General features: G+C 44.8%; 1 non-coding gene and 5 pseudogenes across 1 annotated transcript; all 6 read left to right on the forward strand.

The window, feature by feature from the left end:
- Positions 1–21: 21 nt before the first annotated feature.
- Positions 22–138, forward strand: LOC122334974 (annotated as a pseudogene).
- A 2,791-nt stretch (positions 139–2,929) lies between these two features.
- Positions 2,930–3,053, forward strand: LOC122334970. Its single transcript, XR_006248867.1, has one exon. It is a non-coding gene; the product is annotated as a 5S ribosomal RNA (ribosomal RNA).
- A 2,792-nt stretch (positions 3,054–5,845) lies between these two features.
- On the forward strand, positions 5,846–5,967 carry LOC122334977 (annotated as a pseudogene).
- A 2,764-nt stretch (positions 5,968–8,731) lies between these two features.
- On the forward strand, positions 8,732–8,854 carry LOC122334978 (annotated as a pseudogene).
- Positions 8,855–11,682: 2,828 nt separating this feature from the next.
- Positions 11,683–11,799, forward strand: LOC122334981 (annotated as a pseudogene).
- Positions 11,800–14,637: 2,838 nt separating this feature from the next.
- LOC122334982 lies at positions 14,638–14,746 on the forward strand (annotated as a pseudogene).
- Positions 14,747–16,343: the final 1,597 nt, after the last annotated feature.

Genomic DNA, 16,343 nt, shown 5'->3' on the forward strand with positions numbered 1-16,343 from the left:
GCATTCGCGCGGGCTGCTTTCGCTACGGCCATACCACCCTGAGCACGCCCGATCTCGTCCGATCTCGAAGCTAAGCAGGGGCGGGCCTGGTTAGTACTTGGATGGGAGACCGCCTGGGAATACCAGGTGCTGTAAGCTTTTGCTTTTCCTTCACCAGTCAGCGAGCGCTCTTCTCCAGGGGCCGACTCTTTTGGCTCGCTCCTTTACCCTTTTACATTTGCTGCTGCTTTGCTTTGCCCTTCTCTGTGCCGCCTTTCTGCTTCGTCGCTGTGACGGAGGACAGCTCAACGTCGTCATTCTTGCTTTCTCCTCCAGGGAGCGATAGACAGACCTTCTCTCTCTCTCTACAGCGACTCCTTTAGAGCTGCACGTTCCTTTGCAACTCGGGCCCTTCTCTTCGACTTGAGAGGTTGCCAGTCTTGTTTGTCAGTCCAACCGCTTGAATGCAAACTGCACCGGGGAAAAAATAAATAAATAAACAAATGATTTAAGAAATTCAAGAATCAACCAAGAGCTAATTATTTATTCGCTTAAAGAAATCCTAGGCACGCCGCTTTAAGTCCTTCTCGACATTAGGCCCCATTTGTTTCCTCTCGGGTGCCTGACTACAAAATCTGTATTTGCCTTTTCCCGCGCCAGGAATCCTCAAATAAGATCCACCACATCCACTCTCCTGTAAATTTCAGCTCTGACCCCTAATCAAACGACCTGAACATGCTGATCCATGTCTTCAGGATCAACGATTCGTTGAACTCAATTGGTCTATGTTTGCATTGTTTAATAATTGATTCCGTTTTTATTTCATTTTACTTGTTGTAGTTTTTAGTTTTTTTTTTTTACTTTTAGTTTGTTTGACACGTGATCACTCCGAACGGTGTTTCTTTATTCATGTCAGTGGGTGTTTTTTATTGATTTATTTAGTTTTTACGATTTCTAAACAGGTGTCAAAGGTTTTATTTAATTTTGTTCGTGTGAAAGAACTTTTAGAAGTTTTAGTTTGTTTGCCAGGTGATCGCTCCGAACGACGTTTCTTTGTTCATGTCGATGGGTGTTTTGATCGCCTTTAGCTGGAAATGGAGTGTTCATCGTGGTGGTTGTACATTACTGACACTCTGTGCTCCGAATTGTATAGCGTTGAGTGCTTTGCATTTACATTTACATTTAGTCATTTAGCAGACGCCTTTATCCAAAGCGACGTACAAATGAGGTAGGCATATAGAAGCAAATTAATATCAGCAAAAGGGCAGTAGTGCATAAGTGTTTTGAGTGGGGTCTTGTCTTACCTAACGTAGACACAAGGGCTTTTTTTTTTTTTTTTTTTTTTTTTTTTTTTTTTTTTTTAAACAATAAAAGGATAGGAAGGAGCAGGAGAAGAAGAAGAAGAAGAGAGTGCTATCAATGTTGGGTCAAGTGCAAACGAAAAAGATGAGTTTTGAGTTGGTTTTTGAAGACTGCTAGTGACTCTGCTGCCCTAGTGGTAATGGGCAGATCGCCATACCACCAGCGAGGAACAGACCAGGTGAAGGTGGGAGACGACCTGGGAAGAGTGATTTTGCACCTTTTTTTCAAGGCACTGCAAGACGCCTTCTGCTTGCAGAGCGTAGGCACCTGGAGGGAACATATGATTCAATTAGTGAGTGTAAGCACGAGGGAGCGGAGCCTGTGATTGTCCTGTAGGCCAGCATCAGGGATTTGAATTCTGATGCGGGCATCTATAGGAAGCCAGTGTAAACTAATGAAGAGGGGTGTGACGTGGGCTGCTCCTTGGTTCGTTGAAGACCACCCTAGCCGCTGCATTCTGACCATCTGAAGAGGTCTGGTTGTAGAGGCTGGGAGGCCAGCAAGGAGGGCGCAAACTGCAGTAATCCAGTCTGCTCAGGACTAGTGCCTGACGAGGATCTGTGTAGCGTGTTCTGATAAGTATGGTCTGATTTTCCTGCCGCTTTAAGTCCTTCGACATTAGGCCCCATTTGTTTCTCTCGGGTGCCTGACTACAAAATCCGATTTGCCTTTTCCCGCGCCAGGAATCCTCAAATAAGATCCACCACATCCACTCTCCTGTAAATTTCAGCTCTGACCCTAATCAAACGACCTGAACATGCTGATCCATGTCTTCAGGATCAACGATTCGCTGAACTCAATTGGTCTATGTTTGCATTGTTTAATAATTGATTCCGTTTTTATTTCATTTTACTTGTTGTAGTTTTTAGTTTTTTTTTTTACTTTTAGTTTGTTTGACACGTGATCACTCCGAACGGTGTTTCTTTATTCATGTCAGTGGGTGTTTTTTATTGATTTATTTAGTTTTTACGATTGCTAAACAGGTGTCAAAGGTTTTATTTAATTTTGTTCGTGTGAAAGAACTTTTAGAAGTTTTAGTTTGTTTGCCAGGTGATCGCCCCAACGACGCTTTGTTCATGTCGATGGGTGTTTTGATCGCCTTTAGCTGGAAATGGAGTGTTCATCGTGGTGGTTGTACATTACTGACACTCTGTGCTCCGAATTGTATAGCGTTGAGTGCTTTGACAGGATATGGTTGAAATGTAAATAAAGGTGCCTGATTAATTTGATATCGTTGAGAAATAGACTTGCGCTTTACTTGCACTCAGTGTGGCTCGCAGCGTCAGCGATGTTTGTCTTCCAAACTGAATTAAAGTGAGTTGATTTATTAAGGAAGGAAGGCATTGATGTAGGGACGAAGGCGTGAAAAAGAAGGGGAAATGGACGTTTTGTTTTGGCGTGGTGAGGAGGCGGCGTAAACGCCGCGCCCGGATAGGAAGTTTGCCGGTGGGGCGCCTTTTCTCGGGCAGACAATGTCGAAGAGTTGCAGAAGACATGAAAAGAGTGGAGTGAAAAGCTGGTGTGCGTCTTTGGCCTGCTGCCGGTGCCTTCTTTAAATAGCTCAGCATTCGCGGGCTGCTTTCGCTTCGCTTACGGCCATACCACCTGCCATGCACGCCCGATCTCGTCCGATCTCGGAAGCTAAGCTGCAGGGACGGGCCTGGTTAGTACTTGGATGGGAGACCGCCTGGGAATACCAGGTGCTGTAAGCTTTGCTTTTCCTTCACCAGTCAGCGAGCGCTCTTCTCCAGGGGCCGACTCTTTTGGCTCGCTCCCTTTACCCCTTTACATTTGCTGCTGCTTTGCTTTGCCCTTCTCTGTGCCGCTTTCTGCTTCATCGCTGTGACGGAGGACAGCTCAACGTCGCCATTCTTGCTTTCTCCTCCAGGGAGCGATAGACAGACCTTCTCTCTCTCTACAGCGATTCTCTTTAGAGCTGCACGTTCCTTGCAACTCGGGCCCTTCTCTTCGACTTGAGAGGTTGCCAGTCTTGTTTGTCAGTCCAACCGCTTGAATGCAAACTGCACCGGGAAAAATAAATAAATAAACAAATGATTTAAGAAATTCAAGAATCAACCAAGAGCTAATTATTTATTCGCTTAAAGAAATCCTAGGCACGGCCGCTTTAAGTCCTTCGACATTAGGCCCCCATTTGTTTCCTCTCGGGGGTGCCTGACTACAAAATCCAGTATTTGCCTTTTCCTGCGCCAGGAATCCTCAAATAAGATCCACCACATCCACTCTCCTGTAAATTTCAGCTCTGACCCTAATCAAACGACCTGAACATGCTGATCCATGTCTTCAGGATCAACGATTCGTTGAACTCAATTGGTCTATGTTTGCATTGTTTAATAATTGATTCCGCTTTTTATTTCATTTTACTTGTTGTAGTTTTTAGTTTTTTTTTTTTACTTTTAGTTTGTTTGACACGTGATCACTCCGAACGGTGTTTCTTTATTCATGTCAGTGGGTGTTTTTATTGATTTATTTAGTTTTTACGATTTCTAAACAGGTGTCAAAGGTTTTATTTAATTTTGTTCGTGTGAAAGAACTTTTAGAAGTTTTAGTTTGTTTGCCAGGTGATCGCCCCAACGACGCTTTCTTTGTTCATGTCGATGGGTGTTTTGATCGCTTTTAGCTGGAAATGGAGTGTTCATCGTGGTGGTTGTACATTACTGACACTCTGTGCTCCGAATTGTATAGCGTTGAGTGCTTTGACAGCATTTACATTTACATTTAGTCATTTAGCAGACGCTTTGATCCAAAGCGACGACTTGCGAGGTAGGTGTGGCTCGCAGAAGCAAATTAATATCAGCAAAAGGGCAGTAGTGCATAAGTGATTTTTAAGAGTGGGCATTGATGTCTTACCTAACGCAGACACAAGGCTTTTTTTTTTTTTTTTTTTTTTTGAACAATAAAAACGATAGGAAGTTTGCCGGTGGGCGCCTTTTTCAGGAGAAGAAGAAGAAGAAGAGAGTGCTATCACATGTTGGAGTGGAGTGCAAACTGGTGCGATGAGTTTTGAGTTGGTTTTTAAAGAGCTGCTAGTGACTCTGCTGCCCTAGTGGTAATGGGCAGATCGCTCCACCAGCGAGGAACAGACCAGGTGAAGGTGCCTGCAAGAGTGATTTTGCACCCTTTTGTGAAGGGTGCTGCAAGACGCCTTTCGCTTGCAGTCAGCGAGGCACTTCTGGAGGGGCCATATGATTCAATTAGTGAGTGTAAGTACGAGGGCTGCGGAGCCTGTGATTGTCCTGTAGGCCAGCATCAGGATTTGAATTTGATGCGGGCATCTATAGGAAGCCAGTGTAAACTAATGAAGAGCGGTAGACAGGGCCTTCCTGGTCTGAAGACCACCCTTTAGCCGCTGCATTCTGGACCATCTGAAGAGGTCTGAGAGGTAGAGGCTGGGAGGCCAGCAAGGAGGGCTGCACCAGTAATCCAGTCTGCTCAGGACTAGTGCCTGGAGAGGATCTGTGTCAGCGTGCTAATTCTGATAAGTATGGTCTGATTTTCCTGCCGCTTTAAGTCCTTCTCGACATTAGGCCCCCATTTGTTTCTCTCGGGTGCCTGACTACAAAATCCGTATTTGCCTTTCCCTGCGCCAGGAATCCTCAAATAAGATCCACCACATCCACTCTCCTGTAAATTTCAGCTCTGACCCTAATCAAACGACCTGAACATGCTGATCCATGTCTTCAGGATCAACGATTCGTTGAACTCAATTGGTCTATGTTTGCATTGTTTAATAATTGATTCCGCTTTTATTTCATTTTACTTGTTGTAGTTTTTAGTTTTTTTTTACTTTTAGTTTGTTTGACACGTGATCACTCCGAACGGTGTTTCTTTATTCATGTCAGTGGGTGTTTTTTATTGATTTATTTAGTTTTTACGATTGCTAAACAGGTGTCAAAGGTTTTATTTAATTTTGTTCGTGTGAAAGAACTTTTAGAAGTTTTAGTTTGTTTGCCAGGTGATCGCCCCGACGACGCTTTCTTTGTTCATGTCGATGGGTGTTTTGATCGCTTTTAGCTGGAAATGGAGTGTTCATCGTGGTGGTTGTACATTACTGACACTCTGTGCTCCGAATTGTATAGCGTTGAGTGCTTTGACAGGATATGGTTGAAATGTAAATAAAGGTGCCTGATTAATTTGATATCGTTGAGAAATAGACTTGCGTTTACTTGCACTCAGTGTGGCTCGCAGCGTCAGCGATGTTTGTCTTCCAACTGAATTAAAGTGAGTTGATTTATTAAGGAAGGAAGGCATTGATGTAGGGACGAAGGCGTGAAAAAGAAGGGGAAATGGACGTGTTGTTTTGGCGTGGTGAGGGCGGCGTAACGCCGCGCTCCGCCAAGTTTGCCGGTGGGGCGCCTTTTTCTCGGCAGACAATGTCGAAGAGTTGCAGAAGACATGAAAAGAGTGGAGTGGAAAAGCTGGTGTGCGTCTTTGGCCTGCTGCCGGTGCCTTCTTTAAATAGCTCGCATTCGCGGGCTGCTTTCGACTTTGCTGCCATATACCACCCCTGAGCACGCCCGATCTCGTCCGATCTCGGAAGCTAAGCAGGGGCGGGCCTGGTTAGTACTTGGATGGGAGACCGCCTGGGAATACCAGGTGCTGTAAGCTTTTGCTTTTCCTTCACCAGTCAGCGAGCGCTCTTCTCCAGGGGCCGACTGTTTTGGCTCGCTCCTTTACCCTTTTACATTTGCTGCTGCTTTGCTTTGCCCTTCTCTCTGCCGCTTTTCTGCTTCGTCACTGTGACGGAGGACAGCTCAACGTCGTCTATTCTTGCTTTCTCCTCCAGGGAGCGATAGACAGACCTTCTCTCTCTCTCTACAGCGACCTCTTTAGAGCTGCACGTTCCTTTGCAACTCGGGCCTTCTCTTCGACTTGAGAGGTTGCCAGTCTTGTTTGTCAGTCCAACCGCTTGAATGCAAACTGCACCGGGGAAAAAATAAATAAATAAACAAATGATTTAAGAAATTCAAGAATCAACCAAAGAGCTAATTATTTATTCGCTTAAAGAAATCTTAGGCACGGCCGCTTTAAGTCCTTCGACATTAGGCCCCCATTTGTTTCCTCTCGGGTGCCTGACTACAAAATCTGTGATTTGCCTTTTCCCTGCGCCAGGAATCCTCAAATAAGATCCACCACATCCACTCTCCTGTAAATTTCAGCTCTGACCCTAATCAAACGACCTGAACATGCTGATCCATGTCTTCAGGATCAACGATTCGCTGAACTCAATTGGTCTATGTTTGCATTGTTTAATAATTGATTCCGCTTTTATTTCATTTTACTTGTTGTAGTTTTTAGTTTTTTTTTTACTTTTAGTTTGTTTGACACGTGATCACTCCGAACGGTGTTTCTTTATTCATGTCAGTGGGTGTTTTTATTGATTTATTTAGTTTTTACGATTTCTAAACAGGTGTCAAAGGTTTTATTTAATTTTGTTCGTGTGAAAGAACTTTTAGAAGTTTTAGTTTGTTTGCCAGGTGATCGCCCAACGACGCTTTCTTTGTTCATGTCGATGGGTGTTTTGATCGCTTTTAGCTGGAAATGGAGTGTTCATCGTGGTGGTTGTACATTACTGACACTCTGTGCTCCGAATTGTATAGCGTTGAGTGCTTTGCATTTACATTTACATTTAGTCATTTAGCAGACGCCTTATCCAAAGCGACGTTGAAAATGAGGTAGGCATATAGAAGCAAATTAATATCAGCAAAAGGGCAGTAGTGCATAAGTGCTCTTGAGTGGGGTCTTGTCTTACCTAACGCAGACACAAGGCTTTTTTTTTTTTTTTTTTTTTTTTTTTTTTTTTCGGGCAACAATAAAAGGATAGGAAGGAGCAGGAGAAGAAGAAGAAGAAGAGAGTGCTATCAATGTTGGGTCAAGTGCAAACGAAAAAGATGAGTTTTGAGTTGGTTTTTGAAGACTGCTAGTGACTCTGCTGCCCTAGTGGTAATGGGCAGATCGTTCCACCAGCGAGGAACAGACCAGGTGAAGGTGCGCAAGAGTGATTTTGCACCTTTTGTGAAGGCACTGCAAGACGCTTTTCGCTTGCAGAGCGTAGGCACCTGGAGGGAACATATGATTCAATTAGTGAGTGTAAGTACGAGGGGAGCGGAGCCTGTGATTGTCCTGTAGGCCAGCATCAGGATTTGAATTTGATGCGGGCATCTATAGGAAGCCAGTGTAAACTAATGAAGAGGGGTGTGACGTGGGCCCTCCTTGGTCTGCTTGAAGACCACCCTAGCCGCTGCATTCTGGACCATCTGAAGAGGTCTGGTTGTAGAGGCTGGGAGGCCAGCAAGGAGGGCGCACCAGTAATCCAGTCTGCTCAGGACTAGTGCCTGACGAGGATCTGTGTAGCGTGTTCTGATAAGTATGGTCTGATTTTCCTGCCGCTTTAAGTCCTTCTCGACATTAGGCCCCCATTTGTTTCCTCTCGGGTGCCTGACTACAAAATCCGTGATTTGCCTTTTCCTGCGCCAGAATCCTCAAATAAGATCCACCACATCCACTCTCCTGTAAATTTCAGCTCTGACCCTAATCAAACGACCTGAACATGCTGATCCATGTCTTCAGGATCAACGATTCGCTGAACTCAATTGGTCTATGTTTGCATTGTTTAATAATTGATTCCGCTTTTATTTCATTTTACTTGTTGTAGTTTTTAGTTTTTTTTTTTACTTTTAGTTTGTTTGACACGTGATCACTCCGAACGGTGTTTTTTATTCATGTCAGTGGGTGTTTTTATTGATTTATTTAGTTTTTACGATTGCTAAACAGGTGTCAAAGGTTTTATTTAATTTTGTTCGTGTGAAAGAACTTTTAGAAGTTTTAGTTTGTTTGCCAGGTGATCGCCCAAACGACGCTTTTTGTTCATGTCGATGGGTGTTTTGATCGCTTTTAGCTGGAAATGGAGTGTTCATCGTGGTGGTTGTACATTACTGACACTCTGTGCTCCGAATTGTATAGCGTTGAGTGCTTTGACAGGATATGGTTGAAATGTAAATAAAGGTGCCTGATTAATTTGATATCGTTGAGAAATAGACTTGCGCTTTACTTGCACTCAGTGTGGCTCGTGCAGCGCCAGCGATGTTTGTCTTCCAACTGAATTAATGTGAGTTGATTTATTAAGGAAGGAAGGCATTGATGTAGGGACGAAGGCGTGAAAAAGAAGGGGAAATGGACGTGTTGTTTTGGCGTGGTGAGGGACGGCGTAAACGCCGCGCCCGCCAAGTTTGCCGGTGGGGCGCCTTTTCTCGGGCAGACAATGTCGAAGAGTTGCAGAAGACATGAAAAGAGTGGAGTGGAAAAGCTGGTGTGCGTCTTTGGCCTGCTGCCGGTGCCTTCTTTAAATAGCTCGCATTCGCGGGCTGCTTTCGCTTACGCGCCATACCACCCTGAGCACGCCCGATCTCGTCTCGTCGATCTCGGAAGCTAAGCAGGGGCGGCCTGGTTAGTACTTGGATGGGAGACCGCCTGGGAATACCAGGTGCTGTAAGCTTTGCTTTTTCCTTCACCAGTCAGCGAGCGCTCTTCTCCAGGGGCCGACTCTTTGGCTCGCCCTTTACCCTTTTTACATTTGCTGCTGCTTTGCTTTGCCCTTCTCTGTGCCGCCTTCTGCTTCGTCGCTGTGACGGAGGACAGCTCAACGTCGCCATTCTTGCTTTCTCCTCCAGGAGCGATAGACAGACCTTCTCTCTCTCTTCAGCGACCTCTCTTTAGAGCTGCACGCCTTTGCAACTCGGGCCCTTCTTCGACTTGAGAGGTTGCCAGTCTTGTTTGTCAGTCCAACCGCTTGAATGCAAACTGCACCGGGAAAAAATAAATAAATAAACAAATGATTTAAGAAATTCAAGAATCAACCAAAGAGCTAATTATTTATTCGCTTAAAGAAATCCTAGGCACGCCCGCTTAAGTCCTTCTCGGACATTAGGCCCCCATTTGTTTCCTCTCGGGTGCCTGACTACAAAATCCGTATTTGCCTTTTCCTGCGCCAGGAATCCTCAAATAAGATCCACCACATCCACTCTCCTGTAAATTTCAGCTCTGACCCTAATCAAACGACCTGAACATGCTGATCCATGTCTTCAGGATCAACGATTCGTTGAACTCAATTGGTCTATGTTTGCATTGTTTAATAATTGATTCCGCTTTTATTTCATTTTACTTGTTGTAGTTTTTAGTTTTTTTTTTTTACTTTTAGTTTGTTTGACACGTGATCACTCCGAACGGTGTTTCTTTATTCATGTCAGTGGGTGTTTTTATTGATTTATTTAGTTTTTACGATTTCTAAACAGGTGTCAAAGGTTTTATTTAATTTTGTTCGTGTGGAAAGAACTTTTAGAAGTTTTAGTTTGTTTGCCAGGTGATCGCCCAACGACGCTTTCTTTGTTCATGTCGATGGGTGTTTTGATCGCTTTTAGCTGGAAATGGAGTGTTCATCGTGGTGGTTGTACATTACTGACACTCTGTGCTCCGAATTGTATAGCGTTGAGTGCTTTGACAGGATATTACATTTACATTTAGGTGCATTTAATTTGATATCGCTGAGATCCACTTGCGCTTATTTGCACTCAGTGTGGCTCGCATATAGAAGCAAATTAATATCTTCAAAACTGAAGTAAAGTAAGTGATTTATTAGTGAAGGAAGGTCTTGACCTAACGCAGGCGTGAAACAGAAGCTTTTTGGACGTTTTGTTTTTTTTTTTGAGGACGCAATAAAAGCCGATAGGAAGGTTTGCAGGAGAAGAAGAAGAAGAAGAGCAGCTACAATGTCAAGAGTTGCAAAGACATGAAAAGAGTGAGTTTTGAGTTGGTGTTTGAAGACCTGCTGCCGTGCCTTCTCTAGCTGCCCTAGTGGTGCTTTCGCAGATCCATACCACCAGCACGCCCGAACAGATCTCGGTGCTAGGTGCGGGCAAGAGTGATTTTGTACCTTTTGATGGGAGACACCTGGGAATACCAGACGCCTTTGCTTGCACCAGTCAGCGAGGCACCTGGGGGAACTGTATGATTCAATTAGTGAGTGTACACGCTGGGAGCTTTGAGCCTGTGATTGTCCTGTAGGCCAGCATCAGCTTTTGAATTTGATGACGGAGGACAGCTCAACGCCAGTGTAAACTTTCCTGAAGGGGGCGTAGACGTGACCTTCCTCTCTCTTCAGAAGACCACCCTTAGAGCTGCACGCATTCTGGCCCTTCTTCTTCCATCTGAAGAGGTTGCCAGGCTTGGAGGCCAACCGCTTGAAGGAGGGCTGCACAGGGATCCAGTCTGCTCAGGACAAGTGCCTGGACGAGGATCTGTGTAGCGTGTTCTGATAAGTATGGTCTGATTTTCACTGCCGCTTTAAGTCCTTCGACATTAGGCCCCCATTTGTTTCTCTCGGGGTGCCTGACTACAAAATCCGATTTGCCTTTTCCTGCGCTCCAGAATCCTCAAATAAGATCCACCACATCCACTCTCCTGTAAATTTCAGCTCTGACCCTAATCAAACGACCTGAACATGCTGATCCATGTCTTCAGGATCAACGATTCGCTGAACTCAATTGGTCTATGTTTGCATTGTTTAATAATTGATTCCGCTTTTTATTTCATTTTACTTGTTGTAGTTTTTAGTTTTTTTTTTTTTTTACTTTTAGTTTGTTTGACACGTGATCACTCCGAACGGTGTTTCTTTATTCATGTCAGTGGTGTGTTTTTATTGATTTATTTAGTTTTTACGATTGCTAAACAGGTGTCAAAGGTTTTATTTAATTTTGTTCGTGTGAAAGAACTTTTAGAAGTTTTAGTTTGTTTGCCAGGTGATCGCCCAACGACGCTTTCTTTGTTCATGTCGATGGGTGTTTTGATCGCTTTAGCTGGAAATGGAGTGTTCATCGTGGTGGTTGTACATTACTGACACTCTGTGCTCCGAATTGTATAGCGTTGAGTGCTTTGACAGGATATGGTTGAAATGTAAATAAAGGTGCCTGATTAATTTGATATCGTTGAGAAATAGACTTGCGCTTACTTGCACTCAGTGTGGCTCGTGAGCGCCAGCGATGTTTGTCTTCCAACTGAATTAATGTGAGTTGATTTATTAAGGAAGGAAGGCATTGATGTAGGGACGAAGGCGTGAAAAAGAAGGGGAAATGGACGTGTTGTTTTGGCGTGGTGAGGGCGGCGTAAACGCCGCGCCCGCCAAGTTTGCCGGTGGGGCGCCTTTTTCTCGGGCAGACAATGTCGAAGAGTTGCAGAAGACATGAAAAGAGTGGAGTGGAAAAGCTGGTGTGCGCCTTTGGCCTGCTGCCGGTGCCTTCTTTAAATAGCTCGTGATTCGCGGGCTGCTTTCACCACGGCCATACCACCCTGAGCACGCCCGATCTCGTCCGATCTCGAAGCTAAGCAGGGGCGGGCCTGGTTAGTACTTGATGGGAGACCGCCTGGGAATACCAGGTGCTGTAAGCTTTTGCTTTTCTTTCACCAGTCAGCGAGCGCTCTTCTCCAGGGGCCGACTCTTTTGCTGGCTCGCCTTTACCCTTTTACATTTGCTGCTGCTTTGCTTTGCCTCTTCTGTGTGCCGCTTTCTGCTTCGTCAGGACGGAGGACAGCTCAACGTCGTCATTCTTGCTTTCTCCTCCAGGGAGCGATAGATAGACCTTCTCTTCTCTCTCTCTACAGCGACTCTTTAGAGCTGCACGCCCTTGCAACTCGGGCCCTTCTCTTCGACTTGAGAGGTTGCCAGTCTTGTTTGTCAGTCCAACCGCTTGAATGCAAACTGCACCGGGAAAAAATAAATAAATAAACAAATGATTTAAGAAATTCAAGAATCAACCAAGAGCTAATTATTTATTCGCTTAAAGAAATCTAGGCACGGCCGCTTTAAGTCCTTCGGACATTAGGCCCCCATTTGTTTCCTCTCGGGTGCCTGACTACAAAACCGTGATTTGCCTTTTCCTGCGTCAGGAATCCTCAAATAAGATCCACCACATCCACTCTCCTGTAAATTTCAGCTCTGACCCTAATCAAACGACCTGAACATGCTGATCCATGTCTTCAGGATCAACGATTCGTTGAACTCAATTGGTCTATGTTTGCATTGTTTAATAATTGATTCCCGTTTTTATTTCATTTTACTTGTTGTAGTTTTTAGTTTTTTTTTAACTTTTAGTTTGTTTGACACGTGATCACTCCGAACGGTGTTTCTTTATTCATGTCAGTGGGTGTTTTTTATTGATTTATTTAGTTTTTACGATTGCTAAACAGGTGTCAAAGGTTTTATTTAATTTTGTTCGTGTGAAAGAACTTTTTAGAAGTTTTAGTTTGTTTGCCAGGTGATCGCTCAACGACGCTTTCTTTGTTCATGTCGATGGGTGTTTTGATCGCTTTTAGCTGGAAATGGAGTGTTCATCGTGGTGGTTGTACATTACTGACACTCTGTGCTCCGAATTGTATAGCGTTGAGTGCTTTGACAGGATTTACATTTACATTTAGGTGCCTGATTTTTGATATCGTTGAGAAATAGACGCCATTTATTGCAAGCGACGGCTAAAGCGAGACAATGTAGGTCTTCCAGAAGCAAATTAGTTGATATCAGCAAGGAAGGGCAGTAGTGCATAAGTGTTTGAAAAGTGGGGAAATGGACTTACCTAACGTGGTGAGGACTTTGCGTAACGGCGCCCGGCCAAGGCTTTTTTTTTTTGGGGCGCTTTTTTTTCGGGCAATAAAAGTCGATAGGCAGGAGCAGGAGAAGAAGAAGAAGAAGAGGTGTGCGTATTGGCCTGCTGCAAGGTGCAAACGAAAATAGATGAGTTTTGAGTTGGTTTTTGAAGACTGCTAGTGACTCTGCTACCACCCTGGTAATGGGGGAAGAAGAAGATCTGGTTAGTACTTGGATGGGAGACCAGGTGAATACCAGGTGATGTTGCACCTTTTGTGAAGGCACTGCACCAGTCAAGAGCGCTTGCAGAGGGGTGGCACCTGGAGGGAACATATGATTTACTTTTTGAGTTGCTGCTACGAGGGAGCCTTCTTCTGTGATTGTCCTGCTTCGTCGCCAGCATCAGGACATTTGAATTTGATGCGGGCATCTATAGGAAGCCAGTGTAAACGATGAAGAGGGACCTGTGACGTGGGCCCTCCTTGGTTCGCTGAAGACCACCCCTAGCAACTCGCTGCATTCTGGACCATCTGAAGAGGTCTGGTTGTAGAGGCTGGGAGGCCAGCAAGGAGGGCGGGGAAGTAATCCAGTCTGCTCAGGACTAGTGCCTGAATCAGGATCTGTGAGCGTGTTTATGATAAGTATGGTCTGATTTTCCTGCCGCTTTAAGTCCTTCGACATTAGGCCCCCATTTGTTTCTCTCGGGTGCCTGACTACAAAATCCAGATTTGCCTTTTCCTGCGCCAGGAATCCTCAAATAAGATCCACCACATCCACTCTCCTGTAAATTTCAGCTCTGACCCTAATCAAACGACCTGAACATGCTGATCCATGTCTTCAGGATCAACGATTCGTTGAACTCAATTGGTCTATGTTTGCATTGTTTAATAATTGATTCCGCTTTTTATTTCATTTTACTTGTTGTAGTTTTTAGTTTTTTTTTTTTTTTTTAGTTTGTTTGACACGTGATCACTCCGAACGGTGTTTCTTTATTCATGTCAGTGGGTGTTTTTATTGATTTATTTAGTTTTTACGATTGCTAAACAGGTGTCAAAGGTTTTATTTAATTTTGTTCGTGTGAAAGAACTTTTAGAAGTTTTAGTTTGTTTGCCAGGTGATCGCCTCCCGAACGACGCTTTTTTGTTCATGTCGATGGGTGTTTTGATCGCTTTTAGCTGGAAATGGAGTGTTCATCGTGGTGGTTGTACATTACTGACACTCTGTGCTCCGAATTGTATAGCGTTGAGTGCTTTGACAGGATATGGTTGAAATGTAAATAAAGGTGCCTGATTAATTTGATATCGTTGAGAAATAGACTTGCGCTTACTTGCACTCAGTGTGGCTCGCAGCGTCAGCGATGTTTGTCTTCCAAACTGAATTAAAGTGAGTTGATTTATTAAGGAAGGAAGGCATTGATGTAGGGACGAAGGCGTGAAAAAGAAGGGGAAATGGACGTGTTGTTTTGGCGTGGTGAGGGCGGCGAACGCCGCCGCGCCCGGCCAAGTTTGCCGGTGGGGCGCCTTTTTCGGGCAGACAATGTCGAAGAGTTGCAGAAGACATGAAAAGAGTGGAGGGAAAAGCTGGTGTGCGTCTTTGGCCTGCTGCCGGTGCCTTCTTTAAATAGCTCGCATTCGCGGGCTGCTTTGCACCACGGCCATACCACCCTGAGCACGCCCGATCTCGGAAGCTAAGCAGGGGCGGGCCTGGTTAGTACTTGGATGGGAGACCGCCTGGGAATACCAGGTGCTGTAAGCTTTTGCTTTTCCTTCACCAGTCAGCGAGCGCTCTTCTCCAGGGGCCGACTCTTTTGGCTCGCCCTTTACCCTTTTACATTTGCTGCTGCTTTGCTTTGCCCTTCTCTCTGTGCCGCTTTCTGCTTCTGTAACCAATGTGACGGAGGACAGCTCAACGTCGTCATTCTTGCTTTCTCCTCCAGGGAGCGATAGACAGACCTTCTCTCTCTCTACAGCGACTGCTTTAGAGCTGCACGTTCCTGCAACTCGGGCCCTTCTTCGACTTGAGAGGTTGCCAGTCTTGTTTGTCAGTCCAACCGCTTGAATGCAAACTGCACCGGGAAAAAATAAATAAATAAACAAATGATTTAAGAAATTCAAGAATCAACCGAAGAGCTAATTATTTATTCGTTTAAAGAAATCCTAGGCACGCCGCTTTAAGTCCTTCTCGACATTAGGCCCCCATTTGTTTCTCTCGGGTGCCTGACTACAAAATCTGTGATTTGCCTTTTCCTGCGCCAGGAATCCTCAAATAAGATCCACCACATCCACTCTCCTGTAAATTTCAGCTCTGACCCTAATCAAACGACCTGAACATGCTGATCCATGTCTTCAGGATCAACGATTCGTTGAACTCAATTGGTCTATGTTTGCATTGTTTAATAATTGATTCCGCTTTTTATTTCATTTTACTTGTTGTAGTTTTTAGTTTTTTTTTTTTACTTTTAGTTTGTTTGACACGTGATCACTCCGAACGGTGTTTCTTTATTCATGTCAGTGGGTGTTTTTTATTGATTTATTTAGTTTTTACGATTTCTAAACAGGTGTCAAAGGTTTTATTTAATTTTGTTCGTGTGAAAGAACTTTTAGAAGTTTTAGTTTGTTTGCCAGGTGATCGCCCGAACGACGCTTTTTGTTCATGTCGATGGGTGTTTTGATCGCCTTTAGCTGGAAATGGAGTGTTCATCGTGGTGGTTGTACATTACTGACACTCTGTGCTCCGAATTGTATAGCGTTGAGTGCTTTGACAGGATATGGTTGAAATGTAAATAAAGGTGCCTGATTAATTTGATATCGTTGAGAAATAGACTTGCGTTTACTTGCACTCAGTGTGGCTCGCAGCGTCAGCGATGTTTGTCTTCCAACTGAATTAAAGTGAGTTGATTTATTATGGAAGGAAGGCATTGATGTAGGGACGAAGGCGTGAAAAGAAGGGGAAATGGACGGTTGTTTTGGCGTGGTGAGGACGGCGTGTGAACGCCGCGCCCGGCCAAGTTTGCCGGGGCTGGGGCGCCTTTTCTTCGGGCAGACAATGTCGAAGAGCGCTGCAGAAGATATGAAAAGAGTGGAGTGGAAAAGCTGGTGTGCGTCTTTGGCCTGCTGCCGGTGCCTTCTTTAAATAGCTCGCATTCGCGGGTTGCTTTCGCCACGGCCATACCACTCCTGAGCACGCCCGGATCTCGTCCGATCTCGGAAGCTAAGCAGGGGCGGCCTGGTTAGTACTTGATGGGAGACCGCCTGGGAATACCAGGTGCTGTAAGCTTTTGCTTTTCCTTCACCAGTCAGCGAGCGCTCTTCTCCAGGGGCCGACTTCTTTTGGCTCGCCTTTACCCTTTTAC

Source organism: Puntigrus tetrazona, unplaced genomic scaffold (assembly GCF_018831695.1).
Source record: "Puntigrus tetrazona isolate hp1 unplaced genomic scaffold, ASM1883169v1 S000000691, whole genome shotgun sequence".
Taxonomy (NCBI): domain Eukaryota; kingdom Metazoa; phylum Chordata; class Actinopteri; order Cypriniformes; family Cyprinidae; genus Puntigrus; species Puntigrus tetrazona.